The following is a 17,440-nucleotide window of genomic DNA, read 5'->3' as shown; positions in this document are numbered from 1 at the left end:
ATAGTTAGCTGACAGATACAAAGAGTAACACGTTACAATAATGTTGCATTGTGTAACATTTGCTAACTACAATAGTTTACAAAAGAAAGCGGTAAACATTTATTTTAATTTTTTTATTTCTTATTAAGCTTGGCTAATGTTAATTCCAACATGCACTGATTTAAACAATAACAGTAGTGATTGTTTATTAGCCAGATTATTTAAACCTTTCACATGTAAGTTTCAAATATTCTAACCAGTGGCGTAGGCAGAAATTGTATTTCTGGAATTTGGGCCAATGAAAAAGTGAGTGGGCCTATATTTTTTCCTAGAAAAAAAATTACTTAAATAATAATTAAACCTTAAAGGGGGTCGCACACTGGACGAGAAGCGCAGTAGGACAACTCAAGGCGTCGCAAACCGGACGCGCACTTTCTCAGTTTATGGCCAGCAATATTGTTATGTTTAAGGACATTATGGAATTAAGATAATGTCTGTACTATGTTATGATTGTACTGTACAATTAAATACAATCGTTGCTGAGTCTGCAGTCTGAACACTTTACCTCAGAGCGTCCGTTAACTGAATGAATTGAGAATATCACCTGAAGATCCGATAACATCAGCAATCTTCATTCTGCTGCTGCTTTCTGTATATGAATGTAAAACTAAATGTCTATTGCAGCACAGGGTGAAGTCAGTATATACATTAACGTCGATTTGAGAGCAAGGTCCTGCAGCCGTTTCTGGGCACCGCGGACAGACGCTGAATGGCCGGTGTGTGTACACTTATAGAGAATAATGTGTTCGAATTTTAAAGACGAGGCGCTGCGTTGCTCTTCTTGTCCGGTGTGCGACCCCCTTAAAAAGGCCGCCAGAGCCCGCCGCCCAGAGAGTTTTCCTGTCGGAACCCCTAGCAACCATACGCACAACCGGCACATCCGGGAACTTAACTGTAAATTTTGTAACCGCCCCTTTTTGGGGGAAAACAAACCATATTCCCCATAGAATTCAATACAAAATAGCGCTACAAAACAACGTCCGTACACAGCCGGCAGACGTGTATAACTTAAGAAATCACTTAGATGAAATATGTCGAGTAGTTATATGTCCACCCTGCCTTCCATAGAGCGTGAACGATACATTTATAAACTTAATTTGGCCAACTTAAAAACATGTCCCTTCATTCTACCAGCGCCAAATTGGTCCAACAACCCCACCCAGTGGCCAGAAGTGTCTTACCCGGACATTTACTCGTACCTCATCGAGTCACCAGGTAGCCAGTGAATGATTTTACTTTGGTTTTAAGAAGTAAACATCCTTAAATGTATATATTATGTCTTTATATTTAGTGAGTGCACTTTTCTGTCCAGCCATACTAGCCTGATTTAGCTTTCGATAGCATCATCCGTAATTCATGACATTTTCATAAAAAGCAAGATATGGATGATGATGGCAGGCAGAGATGGGCATAAATACATGGAAATGTATTTAAAATAAAAATACTGTGTGGAAAAATGTATTTAACTCTCTGATGGTCTTCAAAAAAAGTGACGTTATGGGTATTTGGGGTCTATTGGACCTCGAAGACCGTCAGAGGGGTATTTAAATACAAATACATAATAGGGGTAAATACATTTCTTCAATAATGTTTAGCCTGTATGTGCAGTGAAGAGTATCATACTTTATTTTAATCATGGTGTTGTTTCATTTATCCGCAAACATAAGTGTGTGGAGATACAGGATCCCACAGCCTCCTGTTGCTGTCTTCTCGGCGTATTGCCTGCAGCCATAATTGCCTTCTGTCCGGATGTTTCGCTTTACATGGCAAAGGAATAAATTTTAATTTGGGGTTTTTACAAATGTTATTGATGCACCCAACCACACAATAACTCTTTGGCATGTTTTTAAGGGTTAATATCATAGACTGTAAAGGTTAATACACGTCTTCAGTCCGATACTGTGTGGCGCTCGCCGGTTTGTTTTCCCCTAAAAGTGGGCGTGAAACTTTTCAGAGACGTTCTATGACGCTATGCCGGTTGTGCGTATAGCAACCAATTATATTCCGGAGGGAGGCTTTCTACAACTTGCTTCAACAGTTCCATTTTATCACCTAGTAGGGAATTAAACACACACCAGTCAACCAATAACCAATAAATCAGGTTTATTTTTATATATTTTCTTAAAATACATTTGAATGATAAAACTAAACTAAAAATGTATTTTGATCAAACTTGCCTGGGCGGGCCAGTGAGTAATATGGGCGGACCAGTGCCTCCCTGGCCCATTATAGGCGGCTGCATATATGGAAAAAAAAACACCTAACCCTAAAAAAATTCTAATAAAAGGTTTCTCAGCTGTTTTTTGTGGCATTTTGTGTCCTTAATAACATACTAAAAGTTTACCAAAGTTTTACCACTAGAAAGGTGTAATTTTCAAGATGGCGTCCAAGATGGGCAGGAAGCCCTTAAAGGGTTAGTTCGCCCATTTAAGACATGAAGTTGTATGCAATCCTTACCAGCACTATAGTGCATACATACTGACCCACTCTGTGGTCACCTCCCTGGTCAGAGTTCTGGCCGCTAGAAGTTTTTCAAGAAAGTAGTCCTGGTTAGTTTCCGGGGCCTCAAAACTGTGCGTTTTTAAGTGAAAAAATTATTTGCGTTTCAAATGCTTGATTAATTTACATCACAAAAAACACTCCAGACAAAATTCATACCTCAGTTTTAATCTGCACTATTTTCTTTCCATTTCTATCAATCCGCGCTGCTGTCCACGCCAACGAGCACGTTCCGATCAGCTGTTGATAGCACGACTCGCTGACAACATGTCTGACTACGAAACTTCTGATGATGAAACCAATTGTACCTATATCCCTATATACTGTTTTTATATTAGACTTCTTTTCACGTGATTTCCACTGGAGTCTAAAAATCAGCTTGTTTACCGTACAGTTTAGACATGGGATCATAAAGTTAGTAAATAGAGCTTACCTGTGGTACTGGTACAGCAAAACTCTTTAAAATTATTTTTTTTCTTTTTCCTCCTTGGTTGGGGATGTAATCGTCTTCGCTGAAGTGAGCACTGCACACACGAAAATCCTTGATTCTGGATATTTTAGCTCCCACAGAGTAGCCGATGGCAACCAGCCAAAGCTGTCTCATAGCTAACGTTATATCTGAAACAGGAAAACGATGGAATCTGAACGGTGATCCCGGCACATTCTTGTGGTCACAACCTGGGAAGTTACAAGTTCACACCATTGTTAATTTTCTACTTTTTACGTCGTTGTCATTCGATTGTGTAAAGAATATGGAACAGCTGATGGAACGTGCACACTGTTGACGTTGACAGCAGTGCGGATTGATAGAAATGGAAAGAAAATAGTGCCGATTAAAACTGAGGTATGCATTTTTGTGATGTAAATTAATCAAGCTTTGAAACGCAAATAATTTCAGTTTTGAGGCCCCGGAAACTAACCAGGACTACTTTCTTGAAAAACTTCCAGCGGCCAGAACTCTGACCAGGGAGGTGACCACAGAGTGGCTTAGTGTGTATGCACTATAGTGCTGGTAAGGATTGCATACAACTTCATGTCTTAAATGGGCGAACTAACCCTTTAAAATATCCTAACTCCTTCATTATTTGACCTAGATAAGTAATCTTGGTGTCTAACCCCATATTTTCTGGGTCTATTAATCCATTGGACTTGTCTAAATTGCACTGACATGATTACATACTTATGGAATACGTGATTTTGTGAGATTACTGTAAGGTTTTATCTTTGTTTGTGGTGAACCAGAGATGTAAATTATTTAGCCTATGTCATGTAACTCCTACTCAGTACGTGTTTTTGGACACATACCCTTTTTTTTGCTAAAACACAGACTTGAAATTCAATAACTTTGATCATAAACAACTCTGAATTAGCCCGAAAAGAGGTGTGTGAACCCTCTAAAATGGTCACTCATTTAAATTTGAATAAGGTAATATATATCTAATGCATCCTCTATAGATGTTTTTGAGTATAAAGGTGGCATTATACTAAACCTCAGGTTAGATATGCCTTTGGGGGAAAGGCGTATCAGTATCGGGTCCTTCCATTTGGTCTAGCTCTGGCTCCGTGGGCATTCTCCAAGTGCATGGATGCAGCTCTGGCCCCCTTGAAGCTCCAGGGCATTCGTGTGCTAAATTATCTAGACGACTGGCTCATTCTTGCTCATTCCAGAGAGTTGGTGTGTCGTCACAGGGACGTCCTTCTCCACCACCTCCGGTCTCTTGGTCTCAGGTTGAATGCTCAGAAGAGTGTCTTAACCCCTTCTCAGCAGACCACTTTCCTGGGTGTCCAACTCAATTCTCTCTCGATGCAGGCCCGTCTGGCCCCTGCTCGAGTTTCCAGTCTCCGTGCGTGCTTGACCCGCTTCAGGCTCGGGCATCATGTAGCGGTGGGCATATGTCGCAGGCTTCTGGGGCTCATGGCAGCAGCCTCTCCTGTGCTGCCCTTGGGTCTCCTTCATATGAGACCATTCCTGTGGTGGATGAAACTCAGGGGCATCCGCCCTTCCTGGTCTGCCTTCCGCCTGCTGAGAGTGTCACACAGTTGCCTTCGCTCTTTGGAGGTGGAAAGTTTTGTCTGCCTCGACAGGCATGCGCACCGCTTCCTCCTTTGGGCTCAAGACAGGTTTCTTTTGCTGAGAACAGTTCACGTTCCAGGGGACCTGAATATCGCAGCAGACTTTCTGTCGAGACAGAAGCTCAAGTCGGGGGAATGGATGTCTAAACAGTGGCTCAAATTTGGAGCATGTTTGTTTTGTTTGGAGCAGTGCCCCCTGTTGTTTTCCCTGTCTCATCCGACGCCTCTGTGGATAGATGCCCTCGCTCATCCGTGGCTCGAGTTGAAACTGTATGCATTCCCTCCGGTCAAGCTAATCCCTGCAGTCCTTTGCAGAGTGAGGGAATGTGAAATTCGCCTCCTTCTGGTAGCCCCATTCTGGCCATCCCAGATGTGGTTCTCGGAACTAAGCTCCCTGGTGGAGGGGTCCCCTTGGCAGATTCCTATCATCTGCGGTCTCAGCTCCAGGGCAGGATTTGGCATCCTTGACCCGAGATATGGAGGCTATGGGTGTGGCCGATAAGAGGTAATAGCTAGCGGCAGTGGTGTCTGGTCTTCCCGCTGATGTTCAGGAGACCATTGATAACGCTTCTACTTGGCTGCTGTATTTCTCTACCTATCGGGAGTCAGACGAGGTCCCCTTAGGTAGACACAGTCTGGTCTCCTCGTTTAAGCGTGGAGTTAGACCCTTGAGGCCTGCACGTCCTATTAGTGTCCCCACCTGGGATTTATCAGTTGTTCTGGAGGGGCTATTAGAGCCTTCCTTTGAACCCTTAGAGTCAGCTCCGGACCGGATTCTGACTCTCAAGGTGGCACTTTTGTTAGCGTTGGCCTCTCTCAAGCGCGTGGGGGATCTGCAGGCTCTTACTGTGAGTGAGCCTTGTATGGAGTTTGCCCCAGGTCTTGTGAAGGTGTTTCTACAGCCTAGACCTGGTTATTTCCTCAAAGTTTTGTCCACGTCATTCCGCTCTCAAGCAGCGCCGCTGATGAGGCGCCCATGCCATCAGCCAACGAATTTGCGCTATTCGATACGGGTTCAGACAATCAGCACATGCCTTCACGTGGCAGCCCTGTTTTGACTAATTTAATTTTTGACCATACATTTTTTGGAATGGTTATAAACCACAGAAACCACCAACACTCAAAACGATGTGAGAAAGGAGAAATATACAATTACTTGAAATTGTACTTATTATTCACATAAATATGCTTGTAACCAATTGCTTTAATATATAATTGTACTTGTAATCACCTATCTATCATGCAAATATGCTAATTAGAATATTACATGGCCCAAAGATGTATCAGGCACCAGTATTCCTGGTCTAGGAGGAATACAAGTAGTAATGGTCATTTTAAGGACCTGACGGCCACCATTTTGAAAATGGGGCCTTTCTTGGAGTCAAACTTTGGTAAACTTTTAGTATGTTTTAAAGTACATCTGATACTACTGTAAACCACTGAGAAACCTTTTGTTAGATTTTTTTTGGGGTCAAGCCATATTTGCAGCTGACTGGCCTGATTCTAACTGACCCCCCCAGCGTGACCTTCAAGGCGACCATTATTTAGAACCTGTCACTTTGTTTCCATGGTGACGCATCATTGATTGTCACGTGATACAGCGCAACCACAACACAGCGCTGAATGAGGGATGATCGCTTTTCTGTCATTTTTCCTTTTTTATTCTAAATATTCACAAATGTATTAGCTATAGTATGAAACACTTGTAGCGGGGCACGTTTGAGAGGCGATACACTTAAAACCTCTACTCTATATAGCTGACTACGCCACCCTGTTAAACAGGGAAATATAATGAATAATATTAATTAATTTAACCACCTACAAAGGACAAACAGGAGCGTGGTTATCGAAGGAGGGCCTGCGACGTGGATACCAAAGGTACAAAAGGCTTTATTTGAATCATCAAGCAATAATCTTAAAAACATTAAAAGGTTGTAGGACCAGGTTAACACATACAAGGATTGAAGACACCAAACATGAAAAGGAGGCCGAGGCTTACCAATGGCAGGGAAAACTAGTTTAATGAACACACGGCTCCTATACCAGAATCCCACCACTGCACACGAGGGGCTATGAGCGGCCTGCCCTGAAGCCTCGGCTCCTGTAACGGAAACAAAATTAACAATAATGGGCTCCAAATAATCAAATCAAATAACAGTTTAAACTTAAATAAAAGTTACAAAAGAAAGAAAACAAATGAGAAACATTTAATTAACAACTTGAGGATCATGCATCAAACCACGCTGAGGTTAAGAATTGGGCACCGAAACTGGGTGGATATTCACCCAACTTTCCTATTTCACCAGCAACCCAGTGATCACATAAAATGCTGGAAAGCAGGTGTCACAATATACTTAAACCGAATGCACACGCGCTGATGAGCGAGTTTGTCACAGGAGAAACTAGGGTAAACAAACAAACAAAAGAGATAAAGCAATAACACTGAAGAACAAATAAAGTAAACGTTTAAAAACGTCTCAGGTTACGTATGTAACCCTGGTTCCCTGAGAGGGAACGAGACGCTGCGTTGAGACGCGGTGGGAACGCCCTGCGTGATTGCGTCATGAAGCACATGTGTAATCAATCCAATGGAAACGGGAGACGTCATGGGCGGGTGACGTCACCGACCAGGAAGCTACTTAGCACTCCCGCGAACAGAGAATCACTAGCTTTGAAAAGCCTGAAGCAAGATGATCACAGGAATGCAGGGAGTATGGCAAAGCAACGCAGCGTCTCGTTCCCTCTCAGGGAACCAGGGTTACATACGTAACCTGAGACGTTCCCTTTCAAGGGAACTCGAGCTGCGTTGAGACGCGGTGGGAACCCTATACCCACGACGCCATATGACCAAATGCCTGTTGTGTATGAAGACTGTGCGCATACTACGAAACAAGCACCCTAGACCCAGGGGTGGCGTCTAGGTCCAAATCATAAAAACGAACAAATGTATGCGGTGAGGACCAGCCTGCCGCATTACAGATATCCTGAAGAGAAACTCCTGAAATTAAAGCCTTAGAGGCCGCCATACTCCTGGTAGAGTGGGCCCGGACAGCCAAAGGTGAAGGCTGACCAGCCGCCTCATAAGCAAGTGAAATAGCCTCGACTATCCACTTGCTCATTATCTGCTTGGAAGCAGGGCACCCCTTCCTGGGTGACCCGAAACAGACAAATAATTGATCTGACTTACGCCACAGGGCAGCTCTGTGAACGTAGGAATCCAACGCCCGAACAGGGCACAGCAGATTTAGCTTTTCCTGATCTGGTGTAGTGAAAGGTGGAGGACAAAAGGCCTGCAGAATGATAGGACCCGAAACATTAGTGGGGACCTTAGGGATGTAACCCGACCTAGGGTGAAGAAATGCTTTCACCCTGCCAGGAGCGAAATCCAGGCACGATGGAGCAACCGACAGAGCTTGTAGATCTCCAATTCTCTTAATAGAGGAAATGGCGATGAGAAATAAAGTTTTTAGAGTGAGGAACTTTTCTGAAACCTCTTCGATAGGCTCGAAGGGAGCTAAAGCCAGGCCCTCCAATACCACGGCCAAATCCCACGGCGGTGCTCTAGTGCGCAGTGCAGGCCTAAGCCTCAAAGTGCCACGGAGAAAACGAACAATGAGAGGATCTCTCCCCAAAGATAAACCACCCAGCGGAGAATGATAGGCAGAAATAGCCGCCACATACACTTTCAAGGTGGAGGGGGACAATCCATCAGAGAAACGTTGTTGCAGAAAATCGAGTACTGAACCAACAGGGCAGATAACAGGATTAAAATTGCGTTCTCCACACCATGTAGAGAATAGTTTCCATTTCAGTGCATACAGTCTTCTCGTGGAGGGAGCTCTAGACTGGAGTATAGTCTCAACGACCTCAGTCGAAAGACCAGATTCTAAGAGCTGGGCCCCCTCAGGGGCCAAGCCCAAAGTCTCCACAACTCCGGACGAGGGTGAAAAATGGTGCCCCCTGCTTGGGACAGAAGGTCCCTCCTGACCGGAATCTCCATCGGAGAGCCGTCTAGAAGGGACACTAGGTCCGAGAACCAAACTCGGGCCGGCCAGTACGGGGCTACTAATAATAGATGAGCCCCTTCCCGGCGAACCCTCTCTAGAACTCCCGGAAGCAGAAATATCGGAGGAAAGGCGTACAGGTGTAGCCTCGGCCACACCTGTACCATGGCATCCAGCCCGAGCGGGGCTGGGTGCGTGAGAGAGAACCACATGCGACAGTGCGTTGTATCTGCTGATGCGAACAGGTCGACTTGAGCTTGACCAAAATTCTCCCATAGGAGCTTCACCACCTCGGGGTGAAGTCTCCATTCCCCGGGCCTCAGCCCCTGCCTGGACAGGATATCTGCTCCCACATTCATACGCCCCGGTATAAAAACTGCCCTGAGAGACAGCAGTTTCCCCTGGGCCCATAGGAGGATCTGATGAGCCAGTTTGCAGAGGTGACGAGACCTCAGACCCCCCTGATGGTTGATATAAGAGACCACCGACGTGTTGTCCGTGCGGACGAGCACATGGTGACCCCTCAGGTCTGGCAGGAAGTGCTTGAGAGCCCGAAACACCGCCATCATTTCCAGCCGATTTATGTGCCAGGAGAGTAGATGGTCCTGCCATAGACCTTTCGCCGAGCGACCACTCATGATCGCCCCCCAACCTGTGAGGGAAGCATCCGTCGATAGCGTTACGCGTCGACAAGAAGCCCCCAACACTGGGCCTTGGGCGAGGAACCAAGGCTTGTTCCACATTACCAAGGCACGTAGGCATCGCCGCGTGACCTTGATCGTGCGAAACGGATTTCCCCTCGGAGAAAACCCCTTGGTTTTGAGCCACCACTGCAGGGGTCTCATGTACAGAAGGCCAAAAGTGATAACGTTGGACGCAGCTGCCATGAGACCCAACAGTCTCTGAAACTGTTTCACAGTGAGTGCCCGGCCTAGTTTCACCCCTTTCACGGCTGAGAGAATCGATGAAATACGAGCTGGTGACAACTGTGCCCGCATCGTTGTCGAATCCCAGATCACGCCCAGAAAAGTGGTCCTCTGTGATGGAAGGAGTACACTCTTCTTGGCGTTGAGCCTCAGCCCTAGCCGCTTTATATGGGACAGAACGACATCTCGATGCCGAACTGCCATCTGCTCTGACTGAGCTAAAATCAACCAATCGTCGATGTAATTCAACACACGGATGCCCTGGAGTCTCAGGGGAGCCAGAGCTGCATCCATGCATTTCGTGAAAGTGCGGGGTGAAAGACCTAAGCCGAAAGGAAGAACCCGATATTGGTAAGCCTCGCCCCCGAAAGCGAACCTCAGGAACCTCCTGTGGGGAGGATGGATAGATATGTGGAAATATGCGTCCTTCAAGTCTATTGTGACAAACCAGTCCTCGGACTGAATCTGTGATACTATCTGTTTTAGAGTAAGCATCCTGAACTTGAGTTTCTGAACCCTGCGGTTTAATAGGCGCAGGTCTAGAATCGGACGCAACCCCCCATCCTTTTTTGGAACAATGAAGTATCGGTTGTAAAACCCCGACTCTCTGCTGGGAGGAAGAACCTTCTCTATAGCCCCCTTCATTAAAAGAGTCTGAACCTCTTGCTCCATAACCAGAGCCTGCTCGGGGTCCACCACTGTGGGAAGGACCCCTAGAAAAGTGGGTGGACGAGAACCAAACTGAATTCTGTAACCTTCTTCTATCGTACGCAGGACCCAACGAGATATATTTGGCAGTAGTTTCCACGCTGCCAGAAATTCTACTAAGGGTACCAGTCCCTCGAGACTGGCCTCTGGATTTTGTCGAACAGTCACTTCGGTGCCCTGAAACGGCGAACCGGCAGGGAACAACCGACTTGACTGTTCCACGACCCTCCTCGGAGGATCGTCTGGGGACGCTGACACTTCGGTGCCCTGAAACGGATGACCGGCAGGGAACAACCGAACTGGCAGCGCTGCGACTCCCCTCAGAAAGTCGCCCCCCAGAGGGCGCCGAGGAGAAACGATTCCTCGAAACCGTTCCTCCCCGGAGGGGACCACCCTCCGAAGCCTGATAGCCTCGGCGTCAGGACTTCTTCTTGGTCGAAGCACGCTTAGAGACGATGACAGTCCTCAGATCTTGTCTGCCTCTAACCGGCTTCATCTGCGACCGCCACCCAGGTCCCCCAGCGTGTGGAGGAGCCCGAGAGGCGACGCTCTGCTTTTGATGCACTCTGTGCTGTGAGGAGCTTGTAGACGGCCGAGACTGCTCCCGTTGCCCAGCAGTCTCAGGGACATTAGATCGGCGAGGAAGAAACCTCTGGAACGCCGCTGATTGTTTTTTCGTCTCTTGGAATCTATCGACGACCGAATTCACTGCGTCGCCGAATAGACCCGAGGGCGAAAGCGGAGCGTCCAGAAGAACAGACCTATCTCTATCTTTTAAATCAGCTAGATTGAGCCATAAATGACGCTCCGTGGCCACCATAGCTGCCATAGAACGGCCAACAGATTTCGCCGTCTCTTTGGTGGCCCGGAGAGATAGATCTGTTGCGCGACGCAGTTCTCGAATTGCGTCAGCGCTGACTTCCTCACTTTCATCTATGTCCCTAAGCAGATCAGCCTGGTATGCTTGCAAAATAGACATCGTATGCAAGCACGCCGCAGCCTGACCCGCTGCCGAATATGCTTTACCCACCAGCGCTGATGTTGATTTTAGTGGCTTGGTGGGTAACGCCGGGGCTTTAAATGATGACGCTGACTCAGGAGAGAGATAGCTCGCAAGCGTCTCTTCAGCCTGAGGCATTGCCAAATAACCTGCGTCTTTAATCCCCATAACATTACTATAGTTAGACGTTTGGGGATTAAAAACACGAAATGAAACCGGTTTATTCCACGATTTCGACACCTCAGTGTGGAGATCGGGAAAAAACGGCAAACCCCGGCGAGGAGGTAGTGATCTAGATGGCAAAAATCTCTCATCTAATAAACTCTTTTTATTAGGGACATCATGATCTTCAGCTGGCCATTCAATATTTAATTTAGCCACAGCACGAGATAAAACCTCCACAAGCTCCTCATCTACAAGTGTATGATATGGCGTGTTTTCATGTTCACTTGTGACAACACTAACAACGTCCAGTTCCTCGGAACTGGATAGCTGCAGCATTGGTGCCTCACCACGGGGAGAAGAAACCGCAGCGCGTGCTTCTCCCTGCGGTAAGACACTGGATCTAACAGGTGAGGGCAGAGATAGGGCGGGGCCCGTCTCAAACCCCGCTGTTAGATCCATTTGCGATCCCCAAGACGAGCGCCGCCGCTGTGCCTCAGCAACAGCGGGACCCGCGCCCCGGGGAGCGCGAACCGAGCCGTCCTCCTCAAAGAACGCCCGGCGAGAGCGGAGCGTCCTCACGGACAGCTTTTCGCAATGCTCGCAGTCAGCCCCCTCGAGGACTAACTGGGCATGCTCCACTCCCAAACAAGCAACACAAAGCTGATGTGTGTCCCCACCCGTGATGAAACGAGGGCAAGGAACAACACAACGCTTGTACTCTTGTTTCGCCATAACCACAATATATATATATATAGGGACAGACAACAGTAAATAACAAGGACAGTCACACAGATCGCGCTTGCTGAAGGCAACAAAGCTAGTGATTCTCTGTTCGCGGGAGTGCTAAGTAGCTTCCTGGTCGGTGACGTCACCCGCCCATGACGTCTCCCGTTTCCATTGGATTGATTACACATGTGCTTCATGACGCAATCACGCAGGGCGTTCCCACCGCGTCTCAACGCAGCTCGAGTTCCCTTGAAAGGGAAGCAAAGAGAGCAAAACACAACCACATGAACCGAGCGCACAAGCGCTCACGAGCGAGTTGTCTAGGAGAAACCAGGGTCAACAAAGCAGCAGCTTCAAATAGTATTGCCCCGCAGGCCTCGCTGAATGCACGGTCTCCGCGAACAGATTATTCCTGTTCAATTTTAAACATGAAATGACAACGGTAGTTACACATACATTCGTTTTGTAGCGGGTCGCAAATCCAAGTCAGGCACAGACGAATATCGCCATGCCAACACAAGCACGGGAAATGCAGGAGGGTCATATGAATAGCCACCGCCAACAACAGTACGGGAATCCAGGGGGGGCATATGAATAGCCACCGCCAACAACCCCCAGCAACGAACCATCCGCCATAACGCTATAATCCAAATGACTGTTACATAAAGTCACAAATCTATGTGCAAACTAGTTAGCCAAACACATACCTCAGGTGGAATGGGATAAAACAAACCGGGATGGGCGGTCCCCAGCAATGGCACACAGGCGGTGACCCCCACACACACACAAGCGTTCACTCAAATCTACAGGAAACGATGGATCTGCGTCACCGTACCTAAAATCATCTACAGACAAAAACCTAGTCCATTCTCACTGTACAAATCACAGTCAAATATTTCCCCAAATAACAATAAGCATCCACGTCTCGGCCCAACGAAGAAATATTATCCTGCCGACTACGCCAGAATATAGCGGGGCGCGTTTGAGAGGCAATACACTTAAAACCTGTACTCTATATAGCTGACTACGCCACCCTGTTAAACAGGGAAATATACATATGAATGAATTAAACCACCTACAAGTGACACACATGAGCGTGGTTATCGAAGGAGGGCCTGAGACGTAGATACCAAAGGTACAAAAGGCTTTATTTCAATCATCAAGCAATAATCTTAAAAACATTAAAAGGCTGTAGGATCAGGTTAACATGTACAAGGATTGAAGACAGCAAACATGAAAAGGAGGCCGAGGCTTACCAATGGCAGGGAAAACTATGCACAGGTCTCACCACAACACACGCACACCAATAAGGTCAAGCTTGAATGCACAGCACTCCGTGACAGAATCCCACCACCACACATAAGGGGCTATGAGCGGCCTGCCCTGATGCCTTGGTTCCTGTAACGTAAACAAAATTAGCAATATGGTCTCCAAATAATCAAATCAAATAAGGGCTCATGGGAGACGATAAACATTAGAATGTTGGCCAGCTGTAACCCGCTGCGACCGCCGTAACACACCGCCCTTCAATGAAGGCGCCATGGACACTAACTCAAGTTGCGGTTGAACTGCTACTTCAACCACATGGGACATATCAGAAATCCCCGGCTGCGCAACCCTGGCTGATGGCCCTGACGGACTCTGATAATAACTACTCCCCTGCCCTGAAAGAACTGGCAAGTCTTCTGGTGCCAAAAGAAACAGATCACCCTCTTGTTCTTCAACCTCTGAGGAGGGGGTCTCTTCAACTGGCAAATCCCCTACAGGGCCAACTAGATCAGGGTCCCGCTGGGTTCTAAGCTTTAAAAGTGACTGGTGTACCCGTCGCACCCGGGCCAGGTCCCCAACAGGTGCGATAGTATACACTGATCCTCCCTTCCTATGTGCCTGTACTACTTGGTATACCACTGAGCTCCATAAATCTTGTACCTTAGAACGACCTCTTACTCCAAACTGACAAAGATAGACCAGCTGGTCCTCTCCCAGTGGTGCCTCACGAACGTGCAGATCATAATGGGCTTTTCGGCGATCTGCTGCTACCCGTAAACGCTCTTGAGCTCCCTCAAAGGCGACATGCAATCTGGTCTGGTGTTCCAGCACCCACTCGTGCACGTTACTCGCAGCTGGCTCTCGAGTCCCACCCAGCAGAAAATCAACTGGTAAACGGGGCTCCTGGCCAAACATTAAAAAGTAGGGTGATTCACCGGTAGCCTGGTGGACGGTAGTGTTATAACTAAATAAGACCTGGGGGAGAAAAGACACCCAATCCCTCTTACGGGATGGGGGCAACGTGCGCAATAGATTGTGCAGTGTCCTATTAAATCTCTCACACTGACCGTTACCTGCCGGATGGTAGGGTGTCGTACGAGACTTCTGGACCTTATATAGGTCACAAAGCTGTTGAATCAATATGGATTCAAAATTGCGGCCCTGGTCAGAATGTATGTGATCGGGGACGCCAAATTTATAAAACCATTCCGCTACCAATTGTAACACAGGTTAAATAAATGTAATTATTTAATTTATACACCATTTAGTGATAAGATGTCCCCTTAATAAAAGTCGATAAGAGATATAAAAATTAAGAATATTAAGAAAAATATGCGAATTCATTCTATAATAAAAGCTCAGTGATCAACCAATGAGAGCTCTTTGTCATTCACGCCATGGGTGTTGACGAGCATGCGCGATGACAGAAGAGACGAGCTTGATTGAAAGGAGCAGACGCAATCTGATCGTCGTGATCCATTTGATAAATCTTAGATTAAAAATCTTTGATAAAGTATTAAAGTTGAGATTTAATTAATTTGATGCATTCTGAATAAGAAGCCGACTGAATAGAGGAATACATTCTACTTGTTCACCGACACCATTTTATGATCACGCACGTCTGTAGTTGAGGTGCGTCTGTATGAGAGCAAAAGAAAAATCGATCACAAAGGTAATTAATCAATTCTGTGAAAAAAGACATTTGTATGTTACTAAATATGTGATAACTTCAGTTTGAGCGGTTATAGTGAACCGCATGGTTATTATTTGTTCATTTCAGAGTTCACCGTCGCCATTGTTAGCCACGTGTCTGTATACGAAAGAAAGCTATTGATTCAGAGGTAAACGAATGTGATTATATTAGTTCATGAAGAAATGGTAATTGTAAATGTGTATTAGATGTTATTCTGGATCTTTGATGTGAAACTTATTGTGAAATGTACTAAATGAGTGTTCTGGTCTGTGATCAGGCCAGGTTTTTTCTCTCTCCTTTGTTTTTTCCGTTTTCTTTTCTTTCTTCTTGATTTCGTGGAGAAATGATGACTGCACGACCTTCTGTAACATCCTGACTGCACGACCTTCTGTAACATTCTGTAGACTCCGTGTTTGATGGCGAGCCAACCAAGTTTGTTGAAAGAGAGAAGACATCACGTCGTGGAGAGGAGGCCGATATCCTTTCCTTGAGTTTCCAGTGTTACTCATTGGAACACGACAAATTTGATTTAAAGAACTTTTTCTTTTCTTTTTTTTTGAGGGTGTATAATCAACCACAACCCAGATTTGAGAGACATTTAACTTTTTTTTACGAGAGATACTTGAAGTTCTTTCTTTTGTTTTATATAATTTGTTTTTTTTTCTTTCTGAGTGTTGAACTGACTATGTGGGTATATATTTGAAAACACCGACAAGAGTGCACTCGTGGTGGAAATTTTCATAGTCAGTTTTGTTGTCTATTGTATGTGATCTTGTCATTTTACTTTCTTTTATCTTCTTGACTTTTTATTATTTTTTCTTCCATGTGAAAACAATTATATTTCTATTTCTAATTTAGACTTGTGTCTGTCTGTTACTTCTCGTGATAACCCGCCGTCTCCTTAGCGATCCCTATTTCTTCTGACGAAATTCAAATCTATCTGTATTATAATAATAAAATAAAAAGCTACTCAATTATTGCTGATAATCCAGACCAGTGCTACACAATATTCACGCCACAGTTTCGGCACGCTGATCCCGTGTGGGAACCGCCAAGCTGTATTTGGTAAAGATATCGGTCATAACCAAAACATTATCTATGCCTGATGTCGAGGGCTCCAGCAAGGGCCCACAATTGGTGGACGTGAAGGTACTCGTGGGCTTTCGCAATCTCGGGCAAAGTAGCCAGGCTGTTGACACCGTCTGCAAATTACTGGGCCATAACGTGGGGACCGGTCACGTAAACGAAAATCTTGAAGTCAAGCAACATTTTGTGTTAATTGATTTAACTGTTTCTGTTGGGCTTTCAACGTTTCTCTCAACTGACCCATTTCAGATGAGTTGGGAGAAGCAGCTACAACAGAATGCAACTCTCCTTGAACCCCATACTGGAGGCCATAAGACAACGGAACTGATTGACTGCGACCCCTCGCACCCCCTGGCATTCCCTCCTGCTCCCATCTAATGCTTCACCATGAACCAATCTGATCTGATATGGACAAATGACGAATTCGAATACAGGCCTGAGCCTCCTCAATCCACTCACCAATGCCAATCCCTGATCGGCCATTAAACTTAGGGCACTTCCTATCCCTTGGGACAAAAACAAATTGTTCAGACAACCCAACATTAGCACCAACAGATGGGGCTGGAGGTGTAGCGGGCAAAACGTTTGCGTCACCAGGGGGTCTACTTGACCCCGGTGAGGCAACAGGGGCACGTTCCTGACGTAGCATCTCATTATCGGTTCGCAACTGCACCACCAACTCCCTGAGCTCTTGGAGTTCCTCACTCATTATTATAATATGCAACTTCTTACTTACCAAAAAAAAACAGAACCCCCTTCCAGGCAGGCACAACCGAAAAGGGGAGACTCAAACCAAACGGGCACTGCTGTTTTGCTTCTTTTCTAGAAAGGAGAGGAAAAAAAAAAAAAAAAAAGAAAACACCCGAAAACAATTCACAAAAATAAACACCCACGTCTCTGTCTCAAGTATTGGAAAACCCTGCCGACTGCGCCAAATGTGGCATGAAGAGAAGTTACTAAAGATCTAATGTACTGACTACGCCACCTGGGAATTCTCCACCCAGGAAAATCAACCTAATAAATAGGCTGCACAGATTTATTCCTCTAATAGGACAAGAGATGTGGATGAAAAAATAATTATTTTTATTAAATGACACAAATGTAGTAAATATAATTCAAGACAAAGACAATACAAGGAAAAAAAAATCAAAATAATACTACAGCGCCAAATAGCGCAAACATCACAACATCCATACCAAATAAATACACTTAATCACAGGCCAACACAAAACAAAATAATCAGACAACAGGA

General features: G+C 45.8%; 1 long non-coding RNA gene across 1 annotated transcript; it reads left to right on the top strand.

Annotated features, from left to right (window-relative positions):
• Positions 1-14,853: 14,853 nt before the first annotated feature.
• LOC306988475 lies at positions 14,854-16,096 on the top strand. The gene is made up of 3 exons (XR_013795412.1): positions 14,854-15,081; positions 15,190-15,250; positions 15,380-16,096. It is a non-coding gene; the product is annotated as an uncharacterized lncRNA (long non-coding RNA).
• The last annotated feature ends 1,344 nt before the right edge of the window (positions 16,097-17,440 follow it).

This window comes from Phoxinus phoxinus (assembly GCF_949152265.1).
Source record: "Phoxinus phoxinus genome assembly, chromosome: 2".
Classification (NCBI taxonomy): Eukaryota; Metazoa; Chordata; class Actinopteri; order Cypriniformes; family Leuciscidae; genus Phoxinus; species Phoxinus phoxinus.
This window is presented reverse-complemented; position numbering and strand designations above follow the sequence as displayed.